Below are 8,364 nucleotides of genomic sequence, written 5' to 3'. Positions count from 1 at the left end.
ATATATTATTATTATTATTATTAAGTTTCATCAAAGGAATTCGTCGTCGAAGATGAACCTAAAATTTCTTATTGACTCTCATCCTCATCCTCACCCGTACCATGAGCAACCTCTTCAAAATTCCCCGTGGTATTCTCTAGCACAAACATTTCATCGTTTGTGTTGCCCTGAATGCGAAAATTTACATACCTTCCTCTTGGTGAATTGGTTCTATAGTACTATGTAGCTCAATAGTTTTCTTTGGATCATTCTTCATAACCATAGTCCAAATCGACTTTAACCCTTACAATACCAGAGTATTGAAGGTAATAAACTTATATAGCTTGGCCTGACAAAACAAATAGATCAAACTTCGCATACCCGTTTGGGACAGCTTATAAGTGCGGGGGCGTTTTTAAAAACGCCTCGGTACCTTTTGGATCACACGTTTTGCCTGCTTATCCTCGACAACGCTATTTTATTTTTACACTAAACGCAGGTCGCAGGTCGAATCCCGCGGTCAACCTGCAGGCCGCGTTTTAGGATAAGTTGTTTATCCTGAAACGCACAAGCTGCTCCAAACACACTCATTGTCTTTTCAATTTAACTTCAGTGATATCATAAGACGTGAGTGTTCGAGTTCCTTGATTTGTAACAAGATCGAGCCACTGACAGTTGAACAAGTATACAATATAGCTGATATTATGTAGATATTGCAATTGAATGACTTCGTCAAGGATGTTGTAATAGCTAATCTCGCTATTTGTGTGTTTATTTCCATTAATAGCGACACCATAATTATATGTCTTCTTTCCGTCACACCTTCACACCAGAAACTCGTATGGAATCTATAACTGTTTACGTCAAATATTTATCTTATAGTAACACTGCGATTAGGACCTAGGTAAAATCTATTAATCTCTGATCTGTGATTTCATTAACTATATTGTGAACATATAACAAATTAAGCGGTATTATTTGTGTAATTTTAAATATGACGATTATATTCCACATGTGATTAGAAGAGTTCCTTCTTCGTACGTATAATTCGAACAATGTTGGAACTTCTTCTATTATTTTGCTTAACAAAGACTCATCTTCCATGTCCAAGCTATGAATAAATAATCTACTCACAGTATTATTTTGTATTTTCAAACTAGTTAGTATATAACTAATATTCTCAATAATAAATGACATTATATGTTGAGTTTAAGGACCACAATTTTTACTGTATAAAGGGCTGAACTTTGTCACGGTTCATCAGGAAGTACAATGCAGTTGTTCGAATCTCTTTATCGTTTAGATACTGTGTATTGTGCCTCCCTGATAGCTCACCTGATATTTGATATACGGATAATTTTGGCTGTGAAGGCATGTCATCTACAATATGACCTATTTGATGGCCTTGCTCAACATAATGAGCCAAAAGTTATCGTATCCTGCAATAGGTATGCTTCGCAGATCGATCCCTTAGGATGTGCTTTATTCTTAACCGTTTATTTTATTTTATTTAAACATCTACAACACATAAATTTTACATTGAATATGGTGGTCGTTTAGTGTGAAATAAAATGCTACTTGAAATGTATATATTAGGAAGACATACTTCTTGAAGGGATACATCCATTTGTACTACACCGGATCCCTCAGTATAGCCTTCTAACATAGATGTATAGGCAGATGTTTCATAGAGTCGAAGAAACTATGTGAAACTATCCGCTCAAGCTTACATAATAATAGGGAAATACTCACATTAAAATGCTTCGATGAGTCAACATTCAGTGTCCCTGCACACAATTCTCTGAAGAGTATACTGACTTTGATCAAGAGATTAAGCACTGGCTTTGGCGGCGCATGAAATGCAATAGATAATAACCACTACAGCCTTTTCATGCCAAATACCTTACTCGTTCCTAAGTCAAAACAACAGATCAAATTTGAAATATAATCACTAGGCAACTTCAGAGAATTCACCCACTCAAATATTATCCTCCATTGATATGGTGTAAGACAGTATACAACTTTGGGTTTTATTAATTTACCTCCATTTGTTCCCTGAAGTTCTAAGGTTCTCCTTTTGCAACGCTCTCTCAGTTCCATTCTAATTTTCACATTATCTTTTGTCTTACCCTTGATATCCACACAATATCGAAGATGTTATAAAATAAACTTTTCAATGTGCATAACATCGAGATTATGTCTAATCAGATAGTCTTCCAGTACGGAATATCCCAAAATATACTGCGCTTAGTCCAGTTGTGTGTGACACCGAAATCAGGAAGACGAGTTGAAGCCGGCTCTAATCTCTGTGATCTTCGGAACTTCAATGATCGTCTGCAATATTTCTACTTCAGTAATTCTAAAGAGTGGACTTGATCTCTCAACCCAATTTTTGAAGAATACTTCTCGGTTCCTTTTAAATGGGTGATCGCGGTGAAGAAATCCTTGGTGGCAGCTGAACTAGCTATTTTTCTTTTCATGTTTCGGAGTACATGCCTTCGACATATCCATGTAGTAAGGACAAGCCAATTTTTCGGTTGTGCTCCAATCAGCTAGCATCCAATCGGTTGGAAAATCATTAATTATCCACATAAGAGCCGCTCTTAGTTGAAAATTTTATTTCATAGCAGTGGCATATGTAACATTTGAAGCTCTTCAATCAAAGGCTATAAGTAGACGTCGATTTTTCTCTTTGGGTTATGTGGACCTGATATGATCAATGTCAGAAACAAAAACGATACGGTCATGCACATATAGGGGGCAAATTATGCGGCATAATGATCACTAGCCAGCATGAGCACGAGGTTGTGGCGTGACTATGCGAGGTGAAGTCATCTGCACATAACCCAAGTTTAATATAGCGTGCTTCAACTACAAAGTCTGGGTAAGTACGATCACAATGTCTTCAGACCTCACCATGTGAAGGATGACTCATCGAGTTAGCATCAATAGATTCAGTGTTGTGTTAGATCATGTGAGAGGTTGTACTCATGGAAGCGTACAATCTCTGAAGCTGGGGTATGAGCGAAAAATAAAAGGGGCACTTGTATGGAGTATTTTTCTTATTTTTACTCTTTTGCTCTTTTTGTTTGAATCTATCTGCACCACAAAATCTACAAGTCGTCTCCACTGCATCGACGTCGTAATATATCATTCAACACAATAATCGATCTTCTGACATTTTAACCCTAACTTTGAAATCAACTTTTTAGATTTGTACAGGCCATCCGACTTTAAATTCTCTATAGAGTTTCTCTTTTAATAATGTTGCTACCTAATTGAATGTTTCTCTGGGCTTGTTAAAATTAGATTTGGTGGTCAACATTTTCAGACCCATTGATAACTTTGTATATGTTGTGCAACCATTCTATAAAGGTTGTTGTGCAACATTCAATAAGTCATAAAACTGTTGTGATTCGTTGTTCGGTGTTCCAAGTTCGTGTTGAACACTTTTAAGAAATTGAGCTCTTTGAACATCATAAATCATTTCTTCATTTGTGTCAGGATCAAATTTCTCTACATGAGGGGCATAACTTGTCGATGCACCTCCTTGGTCGAACTAAACTTCAGGCTCTTACTTGACCATGTGCAGTCTAGTAGAAATAATTAAGTTTGAATCCCTTGTGGTAAAGATCCAACTTAAGTTCTTTGGGTGGCAAAAACACTTGATTTTTGTGCTTTGCAAAAGGACACTGAAACTTACTCTTCTAATGATAGATGGACAGCCGTGATGCCACCTGCACGTATTTCTCAATGTCATACAAGCACTCATTTGTGAGTTCTTTTTGTCCTGAATATAATCTGTTATAAATTCAAGCTCTCAAATTACAAATATTCATCTGTGACATAAATGTAGCTTCACAGATTAGTGCAACTATTACGGAAGATAAAAATTAGTTAATTCTTTTCAATACGTACAATGAATGATTATGTTTAGTGGTTCGTGGGAGCTAGTTCTAATAAAAGAAAACGACTCCAGGAACCTTTTTTAAGTTGCTCGTTTCATCCGATGAAGTCGACAATACTTGGTCTACCAAATATAAGTCACTTCTTTGAAGTGGTTTATTTTTAGTGATACATTTCTCCACTTCAACCAACCAATGTGAATTCTGCTAATAACATTCTAATCTAGATCACCATCATTGTGAATAAGACCAGATGCACTCCTCTGGTTTAACCAACCAACTTGAATTTTAATAGCATCCCCATCCATATCACCATAACTTTGAACAATAGACCCGATCGATGCATGCATTCATCCGCTTCAACTAATCAACTCTAATTCTACTAATAACAATATCCCTTTATCACCATCACTTTAACAATATACCCGATGTATTCCTTTACTCGAGCCAATCAATGAGAATTCTACTAATAAGATCCCCTTAATTTATATATATGCCTAACACCTAAACTTTTTTTTTATGAAGATTTTCAAGTATAACACTCAATTCTTACATATATATTTATATATATATATAACACCTAAACTTCAATTTTTACATGCATACCACATCCCTATAAATGCATTTCAAACATATCACTCATTTCTTATGTTTATACACACTGAACTCCTAAACTTCAATTTTTACATACATACCACTGAACTCTTATGTATATAGATACCTAACATCAAAACTTCAACTTTTACCTACATACCACATTATCTATGCATTTCATACATATCACTCAATTCTTATGTATAGACACACCTAACAACTAAACTTCAATTTTTACATGCATATCACATATAAATGAAAATACTGGCGCGAATAGACTTATCTTTTTCAATACTTTCTGATAGGAGTGGAGCAGAAGGATGAGAAATACGATAGTTTCAATGGTCTTTGCAAGCTTAATCCGATCGTTACCTTCCCAATTAGCTCTAATGGTGACTGTATTGAGAAGGTTCGTTCGGGGAAGGCAATAGTTTTGAGCGAAACCAAAGGGAGAGAGATAGGGGAGAGAGGAAGCTTGCGACGGCTTCGGACAGAAGAGGAGACTGGGAGAGGCGCGGAAAGAATAAATAAAATTTTGGTACTCGAGATGGGTTTATTAGGCCATTTGCGTCGAATTTTTGTCAATTTTGAGTCGGATTTAGTTTGAAGCTAACAAGTTAAGTTGTTACGTTGCTTTGTTAGATGCAAATTTGATGCTAAATTTGTCGCACTCTAGTTGAAGTTTTGTCATTTTTAGAGTACTTCCGTCGAATTTTAAATGCAAATCAGACGCAAAATCCTCCATAAATATCAAAATTTATTATTCTCCACCTAACAACCGTAAATCAGACGCTAGTATTTGCGTTGGAATAAGCCAACACAAATATCAAATGTTAATAAAAACATCTCCTGTAGTAAATGCTACGATGCTAAATTTATAACTCTACCACCGCAGACCTTCCGACACGTTTCATTAGTAATAGTTGATCTAGTGGCGGGTGATGCTTGAAAAGATTGTATGATTTTTTTTATGTTTTGCACATCTTTTTGAATGAAATTGCACTTTAAAGAAAGAGAGTAAACAAATAAATGCTCCTATTTTTCACAAACTATACTTTATTTTGCATTTCTGCCACATCCACACTATACCTTTATCACTGCAAGGAAAAATAAATTTAGTATTTGGCAAAACCAATTCACATTGCTTAGTTAGAATTTATGTCACTAGGATTGATAACATAAGTCAAGAATTTGAAAATTCCAAACTAAGAACGAAGTCAACAGACTAAAACATTATCCTTTATATTCCCATTGTTCACTGTGGGTTCGACATCGCGGCCTCTTTTAGAGCACTATTTATTGAAACAATACATATACTTGCATAAGAAACTCCAGTGTACAGGAATATATAGTTTCAAGAATTCACCTAAGTTGCTAGTGAGCAAATCAAGATATCTGATGTTATAACCAGGACTTATATAATTATGATAATCGCTGGGGCGGATCAGCGCGGGGTTGTAACAATGGTTGATCAATTCATTAAAAAGAGTGAATATTTTAGATATCTCGGGTCTATTGATCAAAGTGATGGTGATATAGATGAGATCTTATTAGTAGAATTGAAGTTGGATGGTTTAAGTGAAGGATTGGATCAGACCTATTGTGTGATAGAAAAGTACCTATTGGACAAGAAAAAAATTATAAGATGTTGGTGAGACTTACAACACTTTATAGAGCATAATGTTGACCTGTAAAAGAGAAGCATAAAATTAAGTGTTGCTGAGATGAGAATGCTAGGTGGATGACTGGTTTTTCACTTAGAGACAAAATGCAAAATAAGTATATTCGTGAAAGGGTTGGAGTAGCTCCAGTGGAAAACAAGATTAGAGCGAGCCACCTTAGATGGGTTGGCCACATTAAATGTCGACCATCTGATGATTCAATTAAGAGAGTAGATGTTTTATATCTGACTTATGCTAAGAAAGTTAGAGGTAGAACTAAAAAGGCTTGGGCATGTTGTATAAAAAAATGATCTCAAGTTATTAGAATTAAATAAAATATGACACTCAATAGGATACAATGGAGAAAAAGGGTTCATGTAGCCGACCCTGCTTAGTTGGATAAAAGGCTTCTTGTTGTTGTTGTTGTTCTTTTTGTAATAGATTTAAGATACTTAAACCTATTATACCTAGCTATTTCCTCATCTTCCAAAAATATTAAATAAGAATCATTAGTTGTATTCCTCTTGAAAGTAGGTCGTACACAATTTCTTAAAAACTAATTTAAAAATTCCATCTTCTAAACATTTATTCCACAATTCTAATTTTTTTAAAAGCAATGGTTATTTACTAATTAGTCTCTATTATCTGCAAAATACATATATTAGGTGGTCTTGCTTTGATATCATTTACAAGCATTTTCATCGTTACTGGTCTTTGATGTAAACCTACAAGAATGAAAACTCTTAGGCTACTTTACAATGATTCTAATACTAATCAGCAATCAGTGCTTTGTCGTACATTTATTTGATAACGTCAGATATCTTTAATACTCATCTTTCCATCATAAATCACATCTAATTAGTTTGTGGTACTTGATTATGTGTATTCAAAATGAATAAAAGTTATATGAAAATCATTTTTTTTTCTTCTGCACATCTCCATTAATTATTTTGACATAGCATTTATTTCTATATTTGATTTTTCCAACGTTAAAGAAAATTCGTTCTCTAAAGTTGATGTAGATTTTCTAAGCTTATACTCCACAACTCTCTCTCATAGCTTCATTTTGTGACATAAGTTGATTTGTTTTATAGTTAGCAGTCATAGCTTCAACTTTGTTTATAAATATTCGTACAAAAATATTTTTTTCTAAATATTTGACACTCACTTAGTGATTTAAATTCTCTTAAAAAGATTTTTTAAGCACTCTATAATATCTTTCAAATCTCATTTGAATCTATAGCATTCCGTTTATGTATCTTTTAAAGAGCTAAGTTAACTTTTTTTATTATTTTATAATATGCTTCACCATATTGCTTGCTATACTCTTTTAAGATAATTTCCTCCTTACAGCTTTCATTTAATAGTTCTCTAAATTATGATTTCTTTATTTTTCTTTGATGTCATCATCTTTAAAACCAAGGTCCTATTTTCTTCTCTTTCAATGTATCTAACTTAATCAAAATTCCTATTCCTCTTATTCCTTTATTATCTTATGTTTCATTTTCTCTTTCTTTAGTAGAAAGCTCATTACATAATTCGATAAATGTTACAACTACAGACAACCCTATTTGTAAGATTATGGCACATTTTTTTCTTAATAATTCTATGTGCATCCTTACCTCACCATCAAATTCTTTATCAATATATGTTTTATTTGTATAATCCTCTAATACTTATATGACAATTCTTTGAATGGAACAATCCATCTCATATCAATTCAAGTTCAACTTAACTAAATAATTCTAATTTGCTTCTCTTATAAATTCATATTAAAATACTAGCAATTTCCTTCTTTTCAAATTCTGCCACATTAATGCAGGTCCATAATCTTTTGATTGATTTTATATACTTTTAAAATTTATAACCATAAATACTAACTTATATTATGCGGTCAAGCTTCCTTCTAGAATCATCTTAAAATCTTTTCAATAGATTTTTCTTTCTCCTAGAAATTTTGCATAACTTCTCCAATTGTATTTCTATATCATATTCAATGAACACCATATATCTTCTCATAGCTCGATACCGTTACATACACAAAGTCAATTAAAATAAGAGGACAGCAGACCAACCCAGAAAATTTTTTTCGTAGATAGTATCTTTTAATTCTCAGGTCAACGATTGTGCTTGAAGGCGAGTAAGAGTTGAAAAAAAATGAGAAGCATTTTCCCTTTCGGATGAAAGAGTGAAAGCTTAAAAGGAGCTATAGCTCAAAATGAGAG

At 33.7% G+C, this 8,364-nt stretch overlaps 1 protein-coding gene across 1 annotated transcript in view; it reads left to right on the top strand.

The window, feature by feature from the left end:
- LOC110018165 (60S ribosomal protein L18a-like protein) overlaps window positions 1-8,364 on the top strand; it is a 32,992-nt gene that overhangs the window by 6,226 nt on the left and 18,402 nt on the right. The gene's annotated exons all lie outside the window — the stretch shown is intronic.

The sequence above is a fragment of the Phalaenopsis equestris genome, unplaced genomic scaffold (assembly GCF_001263595.1).
Source record: "Phalaenopsis equestris unplaced genomic scaffold, ASM126359v1 Scaffold000004, whole genome shotgun sequence".
NCBI lineage: Eukaryota > Viridiplantae > Streptophyta > Magnoliopsida > Asparagales > Orchidaceae > Phalaenopsis > Phalaenopsis equestris.
The sequence above is the reverse complement of the archived record's forward strand: the minus strand, read 5'-3'. Positions and strand labels throughout refer to the sequence as shown.